Source organism: Lissotriton helveticus, chromosome 7 (assembly GCF_964261635.1).
Source record: "Lissotriton helveticus chromosome 7, aLisHel1.1, whole genome shotgun sequence".
Taxonomy (NCBI): domain Eukaryota; kingdom Metazoa; phylum Chordata; class Amphibia; order Caudata; family Salamandridae; genus Lissotriton; species Lissotriton helveticus.
Window position 1 is genome coordinate 390,112,973 of NC_136068.1, and position 19,149 is coordinate 390,132,121.

At 41.6% G+C, this 19,149-nt stretch overlaps 1 protein-coding gene across 3 annotated transcripts in view; it reads left to right on the forward strand.

Annotated features, from left to right (window-relative positions):
• The window catches only part of LOC144768507 (rho GTPase-activating protein 39-like), a 513,307-nt gene that overhangs the window by 113,317 nt on the left and 380,841 nt on the right, over positions 1 to 19,149 (forward strand). The gene's annotated exons all lie outside the window — the stretch shown is intronic.

A 19,149-nucleotide genomic window follows, 5' to 3' on the forward strand; every position in this document is an offset into this window, starting at 1 on the left:
GGAAGAGAGAGACCACAGTTCTCGTAAGTGTCAGATAAAGCTCTGTATTTTATTAGTTGTACAGCCTACTTCCTCGCAGTCATTCCCTCCCCATTCTCTCCCCTTAACCGTGTAGTTGGCAGCATTTCTCAGAAATGTGGAATAACAGTAATTTCCTTGAGGGAAAGTTCAAGCTATGCATTTTTTTTTTTACATTTGCCTCAAGTGGGCAAAAAAGGAGTTGCTAGATATCTTTCAAAGGATCTATTACAGGAGCCGAGCCAAAGATGGCAAAGGACGGCCAAAGGCTGACTTCCGGTACCACCAGCCTCTAAAGTCAGCGAATATCTGAAGACTCCTGAATGGTGGAGGACTCAGTCTGTTGCACGAGCCGTGTTAGCTGCAGAGACCTCTGAATGGAGTTTGAGAGTCAAGTTAATGCCTACTGCACCCGAGGAATACTGAAACCTCTGCGCACAATTGCAGCAATGGCCAGAGTGGCATTCCGGGCACTGCAACTATCTCTGATTCTCCCCCCTTCCAGTGGTGTAGGAACAGTTTTTATTATTATGGGGTGCTACCATCTATGTTACATCACTGAAGTCATAGGGACTGTGAAAAATCCAAGTGTTACACAAAAACTCACAGATAGTTTTTTTCCCTCACGCAATCAGATATGTCCCACACCTCCCTTCTTCAATCAGGGCTCAGCAAAATAGCCTCCTGGATGAGCCAAAATCTGTTGAAACTCAACGGGGAAAAAACAGAGATTCTTATTCTCGGGAGTAAACCCGATCTGTGGGGCACTAAACATTGGCCGGCGGAAATGGGGCCCATCCCTCCAGCATCAACACACGTCCGCAACTTGGGGGTCATTATAGATCAGGGCCTAACAATGCAGACGCAAGTGACGAAAGTAGCGGCCACCTGCTTTTCTATCTTGCGCTGGTTGCGTAAGATACTGTGGATGCTGCCACCGGATACTCAAAGGTCCGTGGTCAACGCCTTGGTGACCTCCCGGTTGGACTACGGCAATGTGCTCTACCTGGGGGTCACTAAGGCGGTTACCCGTCGCCTTCAAATGGTCCAAAATGCTGCGGCGCGTCTACTCTGTGGCTGCAAGAGGAATTAACCCATGACACGACACCTCAGGGAACTCCACTGGCTCCGAGTGGAGAATTGTGTGAAGTTTAGAACTTTATGCTGCATGCATAAAATAAAAGCAGGCACGGCGCCAAGATATCTTCAATCCTTGGTGTCGACGTACTCCCCAACCCGTATACTGAGATCATCCATCCAAGAATTTTTCTGTGTACCCAAGGTTAGACTTGCCAGGATGGGCGGGAGGTCCTTCGCCTTCATGGGTCCTAGGCTCTGGAACTCCCTCCCTCTGGGCATTCGTGCGGAACGCTGTTTCAGCCGTTTCCGGAAGGCAGTCAAGACTTGGTTATTTAACCAATAATTTTCCTTCTATTGTACGCTACTACGCTAGTCTTCATTTTAGCGCCGAGAAATGGTGTTTGGGTAGCTGTCGCGCTCTACAAGCTGAAAAAATAAATAAGATAAATAAATAAAAAAACAAGCGTAGCATATGAGAAAATCCAAGTGTCACTCAAAAAACAAGCGTAGCATATGAGCAGATCCAAGTGTCATACAAAAAACACGTGTAGCATATGAGCCAAGCTCGTTTAGCAGGATAGTGGTAATGGTGTAGTATGTGGCTGGTGGTGCATTTTGGGGCATACTGTTGTAAATATATTAATACAGCATGGTGTGGTAGCCCATGGTCATTTAGAAATAGCACATTTTTCAGAGACATGCAGTTTTACTAATAACACTATATTTCTGCACAAATGGTAATGTGTGGAAATTGAGTTTCGGCAAATATTTATCATTTGTGCATCACCAAGTAAAGTGTCTTGATTTGTTTTGGATCCTATTAAAATCTTTGTTTCGATCAAACTTCAGAATTAGAAAAAAAAATTCTTCATTTATATAATATGTCAAATACTCTGATGGGAGCTGAATGAACAGCATCTGTTCCTGGACTAAATTACACTGAAATCGAAAGACTAAGCTTGTACTTTCAGGAAATCTTTATGCATGCAGCTGTGTCACTGCTTACCTTTTATTAAATACAAGCAGTCTGCTATCGAACCCCTGACTGTTGCTGCTGGATAGACACCTTCCTGATCTGTGAGCCTCTCTCTGGTTCTTCTGCCTGTCGCTCCTCGCCACAGTTGTTTCTGCTTGCATGGCATGCTTTTCACTTTTTTTATCCACATGACGACTGGGCATCTCTTCCAGCTCTACGCCAATATCTCCCAAGCTCTTCCCCATTTGGTCCTGGACACAGCTCGATGCTTCGTCCTGGGGCAATGCCCTGCCCCCGCCACACTGATGAGCAAACTTGTTCTTGCTGTGACATCATCCTTCCAGCAGTCATTTCTACCTGTCACTTATTTATTTTATTTATTTTATGTAGTTTGTAGAGCGCGCAGCTACCCCCGAAGGGGTGTCCCGGCGCTAAAATCCTGAGCCTCCCAGGTGGAATGGGTAGAGAAGAGCAAGAAAGAGCAGGAGAGCGATTCAGAGTCTGGAAAAGAGCCAGGTTTTGAGTTTGGCTCGGAAGAGGGATTCGGAAGGACAGAATCTCAGCTCGATAGGTAGGGAGTTCCACAGCTTGGCAGCAATGACACTGAACCCTCTGCCACCCATTCTAGATAATTTAAAACGGGGCGAGATCAGGAGATCACTTCTTGGCTCTATTCATCTTGCACTCCTAGGCATCTTCAGTTTCTACTCCTGCTCAGCACTTAACTCTGACTACTCCCCTACCACTTTCTAGATGTCTTCCCTGCCTTATCAATATTTGGACAGCAAATCATAAGGCATTTCCATTATAAATGAGCTCCCTGCAACCATGTCTCCCATCTCTTTCTGTTTCTCTTTTCTGTCTTCATCGCTGCCTCCCCAAGGGCCTCCCAAAAAACTAGAAGACATTTGCTGAGAGCCACAATAAGTAGGTGAACATCTGCGCAAGGGTCAGAATGTGTGAAGTAGTTTGATGTCTTAGATGACAAATACCGGAGACCCTTGATATCAATATCGTGCTTAATGCATCCAGAGTTTCTGATCTTGTTATTGTCTGGGAGTATCGGTAACCTCATATAAGTGCGGCATCCCCAGCAGGTGAAGGCCTCTTACACATCACGGGCCCTGCTGAGTGCTCGTGTGGATTTGGGAGAGGCCAGGAAAAGTGTTTTTTGTAGAAGTGTGCTCTCCATAGCTATGACAAGAGCTGTGTTCCTGCGTGAGAGCGTGAGGCAGGTGAATCAGTGCGAAAGTTGCTGCCGAGCTTTTGCCGGGCGCAGACGCGGTGTGGTGCTCTGATGCCGGGTTGACCTGAGCTGCGGGGCCACTTTGTGTGAGCTGCGGAGGTTGGATGGGAAAACTGAGGAGTATGGAGTGGCTGGTCGTCCCACTGGAGGCTAGGTGAGTTGGAGGCGAGCTCAGGGAAGGAGACGAACCACACAGCGGAGTCCCCTAGTAGAGGAGTCCCCTGCCAGAGAGTTGCACGGAGACAGCAGAGGCGGTTAAGCTAGGTTTAGGTGCCACCTGCTGTCTTGTGCGCTCCTAAGCTTCTCAAGCCCTGCCAAGCTGTCTTCGACCAGTAAGTTCCCAAGTCCCAACCTCAACCTACCACCCATTAAAACCTACCAGCGCTTTGGGCCCCCAACACCTTGTCCTTGTTTGATCAGCTGCCCGGGCCTGCTCAGACCACTCACTTTTACCACATCCCAGCCTCAGGCCAAGTCTGGGACCCAAGACAGATAAAATACAGCGTGCTCTTGAAACCTCCCATCCAATAAGGCTGGAAGATCATACAGAACGCCTATAGGGGAGGAAAGGCAGCGCCGATCTGATTAGACTGGTCAGACAGGTGCTATCTACCTACATTGAATAATTAAGCTTTCGCCAAAGTCCTCTAAAAGAGCTCTTTATTTTGCAAAGTAGACTAAGGAACCCAGGAACTACCAACAAATTATAATAACAGCAAACAAAAGCCAAGGGTAAAAGGTGAAAGAATCAAATAGAACAAGAGGAAAGGAAGTGAAAAATAAAAAACAAAATTGGAAGGAACAAAGGAGGGAGCACCTGAGCACAGCGACCTTGCCAGCCAACTCAGGGCAAGAACAAGCAAATGTAAGCAGAGTGTTACAGCGTCACAAACCCCCCCCGCAGGAAAAAAAAACTAAGGGAATAGCAAACCATCAGGAGAAATAAAGTGATAGAAAAAAGTAGTTCTGTGAGGTGCAACAAGGGGGTTCCTAGCTTCATAGATAAAAATCCAAATGCCTATCCCCATGAGGCCAGGGAAGACGGGGGACTGCCCTTTAGTGCTGGAAATGCAAAGCGGAAGAAGACTGCTTTTGCAAAAGGCAAAACGCTGGGGGGCAATCACAGCAATCAGTCCCCCTAGTAACAACTATATCAGGACCTCATGACATGGACACGCATGGTTGGAGCGCGCATGAGTCTGGGGACTGCGTCAAGGGAAGCCTAACATACTCCTTTCAACCAAACGTTTAGTCAAAGTTTTGCTTCCTGAAAGATGCAAGTTCCACCATCTTTCCACCCAGCAGCGAAATTCAAGGCCTGCCTCCACCACTCGAGCCCCTACAGGCTTCAGTCTTCCGAAGGGCAAACATCCAAGCAGATGAGGTTCTCATGAACCGTAGAAACCCCATGACCAACAATGATCCCCAGGTGTCAACCAGGGATGGCGGTACGCCATCACCAGCACAAGCTACCCGACCAATGCAGGAATCCCAAGATTGCCAAAACACAGGAGGACACTCACGCCATGAGAAAGCAAGGGGCGGCGAGAGGGTCATCAAACTGGATATCTCAGGCCGGACATCAGACATGTCACCTGGAAGATTTGCCACATCCTTTCGGGATGACAGCACGGCCAAGGCACAGGCGATTTTCCCTGTTCTAGACACCAACCCAACTGACCCAAAACTATGCCCAGATCCACCCCCCAATAAAGCCACCCCAACCCTGCAACCACCAGCACAACAAGAACAACTCCAAGAAGAACTAGAGGTCCAGTGACACCTGGCGGAATAGCAGGGGGCACTCTCATATCTGGGCATTTAGGAATGGGCAGAAATGTTGGCATCCTACACATTGGATTCACCGAGAAGTGCTTCCACTCCAGATGCCTGCAGGCCCTTAAAGGAGGGGCGCAATCACATTACAGGAAGAACGGCTGCGCCACAGCTGGACAATGCATGGGCATCCCTGTTAAACACCTTGCAGTGGTCAGAAGAAGCCCTCTAGTATCAGCCCAACAAGATGGCTATTCAACTGACCTTACTCAGTAACCTAGGTCTTTACGGCACAGGCATAGATGAGAAGTTTGGGAATCTAAATTCACTGATCAAGCGGGCACAGTTGAGGCAAAGCTGATCTGCAGCTGTGGATAAGCTGTCCTTCCTCCAGACAATGCTAAGCAGTGTCCTAAACGAACTTAAAGCGGAGCTCAAGAAGGAGCACTCCGCCAAGACGAGCACCCCAGTCACAGAAGCCCCATGGGGAGCCTGACTTGGAGGCACCAGGGTGGACTAACACTCAGATACCAATTACAGGCTGCCTACACAGGGTATCTGCACATCATCTTGTGGCAAACCATGAAGTAAACCCCGCCACTGCACTCCCATTGCCAGAGGAAGCTTCAGCACAAAACAAGAAGCAGAATGCAAAACAAAGGTAGGTGCAGAGGATGAAGGGTCAGAATAAAAGAACAGTCACAAATCTTCCAGCTGTGTATCCCCTCTTCTGTCCACACAAACCATTTTGGAGGTCAACCCCTCTTGCCCTGAACCCCTTCCACTGGACTCCCCAGAAAATCTGAATCCTCCCACCCAAATGGAATTCCTTGCTCTCTCCCTCATTACCATGGGAGGGCCGACACAGAGAAGAAGCTGAAACGGACTCTCCCTCATTACCTTGGGAGGACTAACACATGGAAGAAGCTGAAACTGACTCACCCAAGCAACAGTTTCACCATTTCAAATTCCAATTCAAATTTGTATTGTTTGAATAATTAAAGTCATACAATGTCAATTCATGCATTACACAACCATGATAAAAGCAATGCTTCAGTTCCAAGGAACAATGAAAGCATGAGTAGGAAAGTAGCCTGCTGTAAAAAAAAAAAGTAATGTGGGCCAATTTGATTCCTCCATATTACAGATCTACAATTCATATCATTATATAAAAAAGGACAATTATACCCAATAATATCATTACTTTTAAAACCCTATTTTTTGTCCTTTATATATGCATGTCTTTTCTTCTTTTCTTTGTTAAAAGTCCAAATAATCCTGTGCAAATTAGATTTCTATACCAGATAGTTTAAAAGCCTTTTTAACAGTGTCTTTAAATTTAAACAACCACGTTTGCTATACTCAAGTCACAAGATTCTAGTTTCTTTTTTGCTAAAATCAAAAATGTTGAGAAGTTTGCATTCATGATTATGTCCGTTGGCTTAAAACAGACTACTAGAGCTTGTCTACAATTTAGTAATCCTCGATTATTATGATGGCTTTTTAAATATCTCCTTTCTTCCTTCATTGCTGAGCATATGCAAACTAAGTGGATGATATTTTCTTCCCATTTTATTTATTGGTTGCATAGTCTGCAGAGGATCGAATTAGAAGGTCGCAACCATGGCATTGCATGTGTTGATCCTGGAAGATGGCCAAATCTCGCTTTAATGAATATGTTTTTTATTTTTGCAGACCAAGGTATTTCTAAATAAGGCTGCTATTTGGAAATGTTATACTCATTCAGAAGCATGTGCTCTTTTTGAAAACAGCTCTTTATCTTTCAACAATGACATTCGTTTTGTTATTTTGTTAATTGCCTTTTTAAAGGATGTTGATGTTACAGCCATATCCCTAACCTCATGTGCCGATAACTCCTCCAATGCTATTTGTAAATATTTTCAAAATTGTGAAACTTAATTCAGCTGTATTTCTTGCTTAGAGTAAGCAACACATTGGATTGGAAGTATTTGTTGGTATTCGGTTCCATACCTTTATATATTGACCCATACTTGCAATGTGCTGATTGGATATACCAAATTCCAGTCTAATTTGTGCAGGTGATGCATTGGAGAGAAGCCAAAACAAAAACTGATAGGCTTTGGTAATAACATTATTTAGGATTACAGAGTCCTTGGTGCAAAGTGCTTCACAACTGTAGGTGATCCTGGGCGACAATTTTGCATTTATTACCTGTGGGAGATAACTAGGCCCGCCCAAGGATCACTGCAATGTACGAAATGCCATACGTTGGTGGTTACTTCTCTTTATCATCTCTGTTTCATGTTGACAAAATGAGCCCTTCTCAGCAAACAAAACACCCAGGTATTTATAGGTTTTCACTTGTTCTAATTGTCGATTTTACAAATACCATTTATATTTACTGCATTTCAGTGCCTTGTTATTAACTTCCATTACTTTCATTTTAGCCTCATTTATTACCATCCTGTTCTCCATTGAGTATTTTGATATTCAGTTTATATAAGATGTTGTAGTCCTATTTTTGTTTGACTTTGAAAAATAACATCATCGGCATATAAAAGATTTGAAATATGTCTATCTGTTAATTTAGGTGTGCCTTTGCCTAGTCGAACCCAGGTCCAGGTCTCGGAATATAGTAATTGAATTGCTTTTAAAATGCCAGGGCCGATACCTTGTTTCTCTAGTTTTCCCCAGAGAATTTGCAGATTTACACAAAGGCTGATTTAAAATTCACAAAACATAAGTACAGTAGTTGTTTCTTCAGTTTATATATTTCAATTAATATTGCAAGTGTTAAAATATTGGTTGCTGTACCTAGTCCTTGCATAAAACCCAATTGATTTGGCGGAATTATCTGTATCTTTGTTGCCCATTCTGATATTCTGTCAGTAGGATTCCTGCAAAGAGTTCAGCCTATGTCTTGCAATTTGATTAATCTATAATTTGTTGGTTGTGTCCACTCTCCACTTTTATAGGGAGGTGATATTATTGAGCCTTTCCAAGACTTCGGTATAATCGATGATTGCAATGGTTGATTAAAGACTCTTGTTAAATAACCTGCCCAGACTGCAGCATTCTCTTTGCAGATGGCAACTAGGATCCCATTGGGACCAAGGGTTCCATCTGGTCTCTGTTTATGAATGAGTTTACATACTTGATCTTCAGTTGTATGTAATTACTTTTCATTATTGTCTTTTGGTCGTCTAGTCTTATCTGGACTTGGATTAAACTCCACATCCGGTTTGTAATTCAAATGGAATTGTAAAAACGTAATCCAACCGGATTCAGTTACTAAAGATGATGTTGTTGTCCTACTGGCTCTACTCAAGTTATTGATCAATTTTCCAATTTCTCTTGTTTTATTCTTCTTGCTAATTTATAGGGTTTTAGCCTAAAGGCCCTGTTTTGCTTGAACTTTTTCTTCCTAAATTAATTTTCTCACATCTGTATTAATCTTCTTTAATTTACCACGCTAATCTTAATTATCTGGCCACTTCTTTACAATGTTCAATATTTTATTGTGCTCTCTTTTTAACAGACAGCATTCAAGACACAATCTTACAAATGCCTGATTTTTTTTATCTTGTTGCTGCTTACTGCATTCTTTTTGAATATAGGTTGTCATTATTTTTTTGTAAAACGGGCCCATTTTCCGATTGCATGGAAAGAATCACCTTTAAAACGATGTTCAACCATTTATTGCTCTGTTTATGTGATCGAAGGCTTTAGAGGTTTCCGACCAGTAAAGCCTCTTATAATTTACCGTAGTTATCTCTCCTGGAAGTGTCATATAATTCTCATGTCTTACACAGTGTAGTTTTAACTCTATTATTTGTTGACTATGATCACTCCCATTTGTTTTTGCAATCCAGTAAAATTAAATCTCTGCAGTAGATTAAGAGATACTACTGAATAATCAATCCAGGATTTCTTACTAAGTGAGTGGGAGGTACATGCAGGGTGAGAATCTTGTGGAAACTGCCCATTTGAAACCCTTTGGCCCAAGGACTCTAGAACTTTTAATAAGTTCTTACCAATTACCCCTCTTAACCCCTTGGGTTCCTGAATACATGGGTGGTTAGGGACCCCCCCCCCCATAGGTAATCCTGTTGTTGTATGATTTCATCTCGAGTGTATGACCACAGCAAGTTCATATCAAAGTCGCCCGAGATGATAATTTCAGGTTGCATATATTTGTTCAGTTGATGTAGTAAAATAGTTATTAAATTACTAGCCATTGTTTCCCTAAAACTAGGATCAGGGTGAATATATACGATTATTAATAAAAGGGATTTTATTTTGTTTTTATCTTTATAACGTATTTTGACTATTAAAAAGTTAGAAGTATTTAGAGCTACTAACTCGCTTCTCACGTTTTGTTCTATTGAGATGAAAGTTGCCAAACCCTGCAGGAAATTGTAACCAATTTGTTGATCAACAGTGCACAATTACATTCTGTATAAGGTGCTATTTGTTGTGTTTGATCCGGTATTATCAAGTTGTTTAATGTGGCTAGCATCTCTGATCTATATCCACCACTGAAGATGCCATGACGTTAAGAAGATCTATTTGCACCTTCGTTTTATTTAATTGATACTTTAGCGCTTCTAATGTCAATTGAGAAGTTCTGAAAAAAAGGTCCTAGATTGCCCCAGAGTCCCAATTTCCAGAGACCAGAGCTCCTGGGGCTTGGCTGCTTTCAATAGAGTGTTGCTTATTATTCCCACATAGGGGACTTAGTTGTTGTTCTGTTTTATTTGGCTCAATGTATTGCAGACTGGTGTTCCGATCATTATTTTGGTAGGGTGTTCTCCAATGCGGCAAGTTATCTGATTTCAGAAGATAATCGTCCACATTACCATGGGTTCCGTTGCCCTGCTTCAGGTTCTCCTGTCTCCTTATTTGTTCTGTATCATTTGGGATTACATTAGCATTTATTTGAAGGGATTGAGGAAGGTTAATAGTTCTGCTAAGAGTTTTATGCAGAAAGACTGGATCATCTTCTGTTATGGGGCTACATTGATATTCCTGGTTTGTTTGAGTCAAAGGTGTAGGGTTCACTGCAATATCCAGGTCAGTTATTTGCCCCCATTGATTGGCCGTTTCTTCTTTTAGTTTGGGTGTTTGGTCCACTTCATAGTGGTCAAGCGCTTTTATTCCTTGATTTAGACATGTTATTTTTGCCTCCCTCACTGGTTTGATTGGAGTTTGTAGATTGCATGAATCTATTTGTAAGGTTAACATGGCTCCCATTGGATCTTTCATAAAGTCAAACTTATTTGGAGTCTTCGTTAATTTCCCAAACATATGTACCATGGGGGATATTAGCGGCTGATTTCCCCCCTGCTATTTTTACTTTCATCTTATTTAAAGTTGCTGAGGATTGGAGTTTCTTTTTTCTCTTGATTGGGGGAAATGATGGTCTCTCCTTGCCTGATCTCCTAGTTCTTCTCTCACCCAACACCCCACTCCTTAGGACCAATAACAAAGTTTAAAGGGGTCCTACACTTCAATAGACTCTTTTACTTGTGATCATAAACTCCCTGCCAGAGCGCAGCCGCGGAGCCTCCAAACGGCAGCGCCACCCCTCCAAACCGCAGCGCCACCCCACTCCGCAACAGTCTTAGCATCACGCTCTGCTGCCTCCGCCGGGACTAGCAGAGAGGAACAAGTGAGGGTCTGGAAGGCACAGAGAGACCAGAAAGCACAGAGAGCCTTCCTACCTCCAGACTCCTGACCAATGAAGTGTGCGAAATCCTTACTGCCAATACAGCACCCAGTACTTCAAACCAGAGTATTTTCCCGAACTGCGGCTGATGTAGCTGTAGTGTTAGTGAAGTGTAACTGAAGTTTAACTGTAGACTGTCGCTGTAGAGGCCTTTGAAGTTGCACTGCGCTGAAACTTATGCTGATACGTTGCACTGACCGAACGAGTGGAGCCCACCATGTGAACCCGCAGGCTGCACCCGGACCTAGTCAGGTCGCCTCCGCAGACCACCTGTGGCTCTCACTCCGCGACCGCCAACTATCGGCGGCCGCACTCCTCCTCGCTCCCTCGTATCTCAATCCCAAGTGCCAGTCCCAGGTGTCAACTGGAATTCAATTGAGCAAGGGCGGTATGGCAAATGTGGCCAGTCGCAGGTGACAGCGATAGTCGAGTAAAGGGAGAAGCGAGTTCCTCACCACTTGTCGCTCGCTCAGCTTGCTTGCCTCCGCTCCTCAGCTTGCTCTGCTGTTGATTGCTTGCCTCAGCCTGCTCCGCCCCTCACAGGTGCAGCTGCCTCCCTGCACCATTTAGCAGGATGTCATTTGGAATTTGTGAAAAATGTGGCAAGAGTCTCTCATACGATGAGGGGAGAACTTATCTCTGCCTTGTTCTAGGCAGCTGAAGATCACCATTGCTTCTGTGCTGTGTTATTTGTGTGGTTTCTAATACATGTCAACCTCCCAAAAAAAAGGTGATGTGCATTTCCTAGTTGTTGAGCACAAGCACATGCTAAGGTGACCTTCACAATTACATTAGCTTAAAAAAAATGTTAGCATCATTGCTCAACTATCCTTTCAGTGTGATGAAGGAATCATTCGAGCCCAAAGCCTACCCGACTTCCATCTGTAGGGGTTGAATATTAAATATTTCTAATATCCAAGCTAATGATATATGGAGCAGCAAACTGGTCGGATATTGTGAGGTAAATAGAGAAAGTGCTATATAAATAGTAGCCAAAAGGGTACAGACATTTAAGCCAGCACCAGCCTCAAATCGGAACGTTTGTTGACATTGTAACTATAATATAAACGTCTATTGTGTGAATAATTCCATTCATTAACTAATTTGAATAGGAACCAAGTCTTGTAAGGAGCCTCAGTTTTATATTTTTGGAATATATGTTGGAAAGTGCCTTGCTCCCTTCTTAAAGCTGTGGCCCTGGTGTCATGAACAGAGAATCTGCCTGCTTGTGTGTGTGACCAGCAGCTGCTAGAGGGACAGTGGCTGACATTCCAGTAAAGGCTGGAGGACATTCCTCGCGGATTAGTCGCTGGCGCAAAGCATTGAGAACAGACTGGCCAGTGTTTCAGGGGTTGTACAATGGATGGGCAGGTCTGTGCGAATCACATGACCCAGATGCTCGATCACATGCTGTAGATGCTCCAGAGGTCATTGCTTAAGGCAGCACATTACGTGAGGCTATATCACTGTTAGGCTATAGATGTTACCTGCTTGTGAAGCCAGTGTGGAAGTCCCTTACAATTAGGATGTTGAGAGACGGGTATGAATGTATATTCCAGACGATAGTGTAGAAAGTAATGAATATTATGGCATAGTGGTTGAGTCTGTTTTACAAATTGAATGTTGCCAGAGGATGCTTCATTTGCTTCTTTGTATTTGGTTGCGCTGCAGAGGCTCTTGGAACAATTTATACCAAGTCATGTGCCTCAACATATGCATCACACTTCCTGCTTATCCCTGTTCTTTTGTCTTTCGTATTGTGGTTGAGGCGTCCAGATTTTCTTCTGCAATGTTGCTTTGCTTTACCCTGGAGCCTCTTTCAACAAAAGTCTAGCAAAAGGCAACATCGAGAATGAAATTGGTCTGCAAGTTTGAGGAGTGGTTTTGGTGTAGGCTACATTTTTAAAATTGTTTATATATCCTCAACCAGATCTGGGGGAACGGCGTGTCATTTACATGGTGCAGCAGCGCCTCTGTTAAATCAATATCCAGGAATACAAATTGTGTATAAAATAAGTTTATTCCAAGATAGGAGGCAATCCCCGGCACACATCCGATGGCTCCGTGCAACAGCAGTAACTGATCTACATTTACTGGATAACACAGTATGGTACGTTGTAAACAGTACAGTGTAGCGAGGAATACACATTTGAAAGAATACATGTCACGAGGAATGCACATTTGAAAGGATACATGTCACGTGATACACTTGAAGGTAAATACACTCACGAGCTAGACGCGAGTCTGTGCACGTGAATGCCAGCGCGAAGCAGACAAGCATGAGATGACATGAGAACACAACACACCTTCCTCCCTTATAAAATGAACAAAAACAAAAATAAAATGTGAAACTCAAAATTTTCCCATCATATAGGCAACAAAATCTGATAACCACCTTGGTTTTTTTTTATGGCTCTTTTCTGTAAAGATACATTATCACCATGGGATTGAGGAATACCTTGATTGAAATTGCTGGTGTTAGAACAACAAGGTGTCATATCTCCACCATGATTGGTGTCGCTTGTGGTGGAGCAACAAGGTTCATCAAATACATTGTTTCTATTCAAATCCTCATCTAAATATGAAAAATCAGAATTTTCTAATGTAGATTCTTTACGATAAACATCTTTATCAGCCTTGAGAATAGCAATTCTACTGAGATTCCAAACTTTATTGTCTGATAATCTTACAGAGTTTTTTAAGATTTCAATGACTTCAAAAGGACCCATGAACGCACTTTCCCCTTTCTTAACTTTCCAGGGTTTTTTAACTTTCACTATCATTCCAATTTCTACCTTTGGATCTGTTTTAGAACCACATTTCTCATCAAAATATTTCTTATTAGAACAATGAGTACGAATAAGGTTCTCTTTGACTTTCTTCAGATCTACACTAGAGAAAGATGACTTCACTAACCATGATGGATTCCCCTTGGTCCTAGGAGTTCTCCCCCTCATGATTTCAAACGGGGAATAACCAGTCATTGAATTCATGGTTGTTCTATACATCCAAATTTTTTTAAAGATTTCAACCTCCCATTTCTTATCATCTTTGCCAACAGACTGTATGGCACTTTTGAGAACTCTATTGAACCTTTCTATAACTCCATTGCCACTGGGATTATATAAGGAGGTGGTAGAGTGTGTTATGCCAAGCCTTGTAAAATAATCTTTGGCTTTTTTTGAATTGAATTGAACTCCATTGTCAGATATAATCCTTACTGGCAGTTCTTCTTCAATGAAAATTCTATCTAAGAAACATAGTACTGAATCAGTATCTATTCCTTGAACAATTTTGATCACAGGCCACTTAGAGAAAACATCAATCGCTGCAATTACATACTTAGAATCATAACCGACAGGGCCCATAATGTCAATAGCAATGGTCTCCCATGGATTGTCAGGAATGGTGTGCACCCCCATATTTGGTTTCAGAGTGACTAATGACTTGTCAGAGTTCGCACAAACAACACAATTTCTCACCATTCGCTCAATAAACACATCCATCCCAGGCCACCAAAATAAACGCTTAACTAGCTGTTTAGTTCTGACCATGCCGCTATGCCCTTCATGACTTTGTAAAACAATAATCTTCCTCACACCGATAGGTGGAACAATACGTTCACCTCTCTTAATGATGTCTTCGCAACATGAAAGCTCTGATCTTACTTCCCAGAAGTTCTTCAAACTAGAATCAAGATACTTTTTTTTAGGCCAGCCGCTTATAACATATTTTGTCACACTTTTTAAAGTTTCATCAACTTCAAATTTCTCTCTCCATAGAGTCTGATCAATGGAAATAGGGCCTTCATCATGAATCAAAGCAATTTGAAAATCATCCCACTCATTATGCAAATCTTCTTGAATAGGTAAAGGCATTCTTGACAAGAAATCAGCAGAAACATTTTCTTTCCCGGGTACATATTGTATGTCATAAATGAAATCCTGTAAGCGCATGGACATACGCGCAATACGAGCAGAGGCTCTTAACATTCCTTCAGTGGTAAGAAGACGTACCAGTGGTTTATGATCACTCCTCAATACGCATTCTTTACCCCAAATAAATACTCTAAAATGTTCCAAAGCCCATATGCACGCTAAAGTCTCCCTTTCTATTGTGGAGTACTTTTCTTCAGCAGGAGTAAGAGCCCTAGAAGCATGTGCAATAACGACCTCTTTTCCTTCCTTAGTCTTTTGAGTAAACACAGCTCCTAAGCCCTTCGAGCTAGCATCAGTGGTGATGATATTTTGTAAAGATGGATCAAAACAGGAAAGAGCATTGGCAGAACAAATGGCACTTTTCACATCACAAAACTCTTTCTCACATTCATTGGTCCATTCAAAAGCAACCCTATTCTTAATTAACTGCCTAATGCTGTATGTTCTGCATGAAAAATCAGGTACATACCTGGCGTAAAATTCCACTAGTCCTAAAAATGATCTTACATCATCCTTTGATTGAGGATGAGGTGCAGACTTAATTGCTTCTAAAAGAGAAGGTTTAGGTTTGATACCTTCTTCACAGAGCTCATGTCCTAAGTAATTCACAGAATGAACACCAAATTTGCACTTTTCATGCTTTATAGTGAGGCCATGTGCATTAAGTGCACCTAACACTTCTTCTAAAGCAGAGATATGTTTGTCTTTGTCATCATTAAACACCAGAATATCATCCTGAAAGCAGATGGCATTTTTACAGTCTTTCAGGATATCTTGCATTACTCTTTGAAAAATGGCTGCTGCAGATGCCAAACCGAAAGGCATCCTGTTGAATCTGAAACACCCAAAAGGTGTAATGAATGCGGTTAAGTCCTTACTTTTTTCATTAAGTTCTATCTGGTGATAAGCCGCAGATAAATCTATGGTTGAGAAAAACTTGGAACCACCAACCACAGATAGCATCTCTGAAATACGGGGAAGAGGAAATTGATCTACAATGATATTATTGTTGAGGTGGCGAAGGTCGATGCAGAGTCTCACCTTACCATTGGCCCGTCTGGCGGCCACTATGGGCGAAACCCATTCAGATGATTCGATTCTTTCTATTATGCCTCCTTCCACTAGACCATCTAATTCATTTTTTACTTCTTCCCTGACAGCAAAAGGTATATTTCTTGCTTTGTGTACTTTTGGGCAAGAATTCTCTTTTAACCGAATTTCATGTTTAAAGTTGGTTAACCTCCCAATACCTTTCGAAAAAACATTAGGAAATTTACTTAACATTAATGAAGAAATCCCATTCTGTTCATCAACTAACATTACAGGATTGGGACTATTGGGATCAAGTATGATATCAAGTTTACCACAATCAAACCAACTAAGTACTGAAGGACCTTTCTTTGAAACATATAATTTTGCAATACATTTTCTATTTTTGAATCTGAAAACTAGAGTCCTGAACCCTAAAATGTCTATTGTTCCGCCAGAATACCCTTCTGGGTTGATGTCACTTTCTTCTAGATGACTGCTTAATCTAGGATCAAACATTTTATTCCAAACGGATTCACACACAATAGAATAAGGAGATCCAGAATCTGCATACATGTTAATCTTTACACCACCAATAATCATATCACATAAGGGTTTTTTTTTTATGGTGGTATCATTAACATTCAGGATGACAGATTCCTTTATATTAAGAACAAAAGAACAGTTGTTAGAATAATCATTGAGGTCCTCATCATCACTATAGTCGCTTAATTCAATGCACTTCACCTTCTGGTTAATTTTACTCCTTCTACATGCAGAAGTGAAATGACCCATTAAGCCACAGTTTGAACATTTCTGTTTTAGGCCAGGACAAATTTTGTTATTGGCTAAATGTGACTTACTGTTGCACCTAAAACATCTTAAATTATTCTTGGAGTCTTCAGAATTTCCTTTTTGAGGAAATGTTTGTTTCTTTTTAGAAAAATCTCTATTTTTGTTATCATACTTTTGGTTAATTTTTGATACAATGTCTTTACTGACAGAGACTTCTTTCCCTTTGACTTGTTGTGCACTCCTACAAGAGAGTTCTGCTTTTCTTACAATGGATAAAATGAAATCTAAGTTCTCATCACCATTAATCCACAACCTCTCCTGTATAGTTTCATTTTTTGAGTGCATGACAACCTGATCTCTAATGAAATCTTCTTGTAAGTTGCCAAATTTACAATCTAATGCAAGAGTTTTTAAAGAAGATACAAAATTGTCAACAGATTCCTCAGTTAACTGTTTTCTCTGGAAAAACTTGAATCTAGAAATCCCTATACACACTTTAGGAGAACAATATTTGTCAAAATCATAAATAGCCTTATCAAAGACATTCATATCCCCACTGGCTTGTGAAATGGGTAATTGATTAAATGCTTTCAGACCCTCTGGTCCTAGTGAATGTAAAAAAATACCCTTTTTTCAGGAGCTTTCATCTTACCATTTGCATCTAAAGTTTCTATGTAATTTAAGAAGTATGCTTTCCATTCTATCCATGGCATGCAAGGAGAACTACCTGCCGACCAGTAACTTTGTGGTGGAGAAAGAGTGTATCCTTGTGTACACATAATGAAGTATAATAAAGGCTTAATCAAGATTCAATATAAAAGTACAAATGGTATAACTCAATGAAGATAAATCAAAGTACTTGTGAATAGTTGATGAAGGAGAAGAAAAACGAGTAGTTCCAAGTTTCTTCCAGAAAAACGACGTTTTGCTGTATAAACTCTGTATATGCTGAAGCAAAATCAAAGAATTCACCTTCCTTTCCTTTCTTCTTCTCGCTTCGTAGGTCAAAAATGACTTTCACCGTTTTTTTTTTTTTTTTAAAGTAACTGAAGGAAAACGGAGAAGCGAGAAGTCACCTCTTTACTTTTAACTAAAATAGACGAAGAGTAGCGTCTTACGGAAATGCGCTAATCATTTTTCGCCCACAATCCTCTTCCGCTCACAATCATCCACACGGAGAAAGTATGCGTATACAGCGTGCAGCAGAAAACTGGAGCGAAGACAAGAAGAGGTACGTAGGAAGGGTTAATATATATAAAATCAAACCACAGTAGATCGGTGACAGTCCGACTTGTAGTAGTTAAATCTCGTTGAAATTGAAGAGATGAGACACGTATTGGTATTCAGTAACGTGTTCAAAATCCATCGAATATTTGTAAAGTAAAATAAAATGTCAGGAAAAGCCTCCAAATGGTCCGTAAATGCTCCGTCCCTCGTCGCCAAATTGTTAAATCAATATCCAGGAATACAAATTGTGTATAAAATAAGTTTATTCCAAGATAGGAGCCAATCCCCGGCACACATCCGATGGCTCCGTGCAACAGCAGTAACTGATCTACATTTACTGGATAACACAGTATGGTACGTTGTAAACAGTACAGTGTAGCGAGGAATACACATTTGAAAGAATACATGTCACGAGGAATGCACATTTGAAAGGATACATGTCACGTGATACACTTGAAGGTAAATACACTCACGAGCTAGACGCGAGTCTGTGCACGTGAATGCCAGCGCGAAGCAGACAAGCATGAGATGACATGAGAACACAACAGCCTCTTTACCAGTGTGTCAGGTACACATCAAGGTCCCGATAAAGGTACCAAAGCAAATATAACATTTGTCAGGGTAGTTGCTCCCTTGTAAAATGCTTGTATAATTGCCTATCCGTGTGTTTGATATATCTTTGTTGTGCCTGTTTTGCTAGTTCAGAATGTGAACCAAAGAGGCCACGTCTCACTTTTATGTCATACTCGAGCAATGCTGCGAAGTTCAACAAGTCCTGATTTGACTCAATCTTCTAGTGGTGGAAGGAGGAAGTGGCAGGACCATCTATAGAATGTCATGATTGCATTGTTCTGCATCATACCGAACACCTTAAAGGGGATGTTTGCTTCTACAGGGAGCTTAGTAGAAAGATGTCCAATTGTATAGTCCCAGGTGTTTAAACAAATAATCGGACGAACTTACTCTTGTAGTCTTTTTAGGTGTTAGGGAGAGTACAGTGGGAGTTTAATATTTTGTGAATGTAGTAATATAAGCAGCTGGAGGGGGACGGTTCTTACTATTTTTCTGATGGATACTTCTATCTTCAGATTCCTGAGCTTCAAATATGCCCCAATTGCCTGATTTGATCTGAATTTTTTTGTAGCAGAAGCCACTTGGTGGCATTGTGCTGCTCTACATTAACCCCACGCCACCCTCGGAAGTGTCAGAGCAGAGCTGCAGGTAAACACCACTCCTGTGTGCAGATATCTGTTCCTTTCTTTCTGTGCCTTCCGATGCAGATCCAGGGCTCTGCTCCCGAATTCCAGTTTTCAGATGGCTTCCAAATTGTTTCAGTCTGCTAGGGAATGATGTC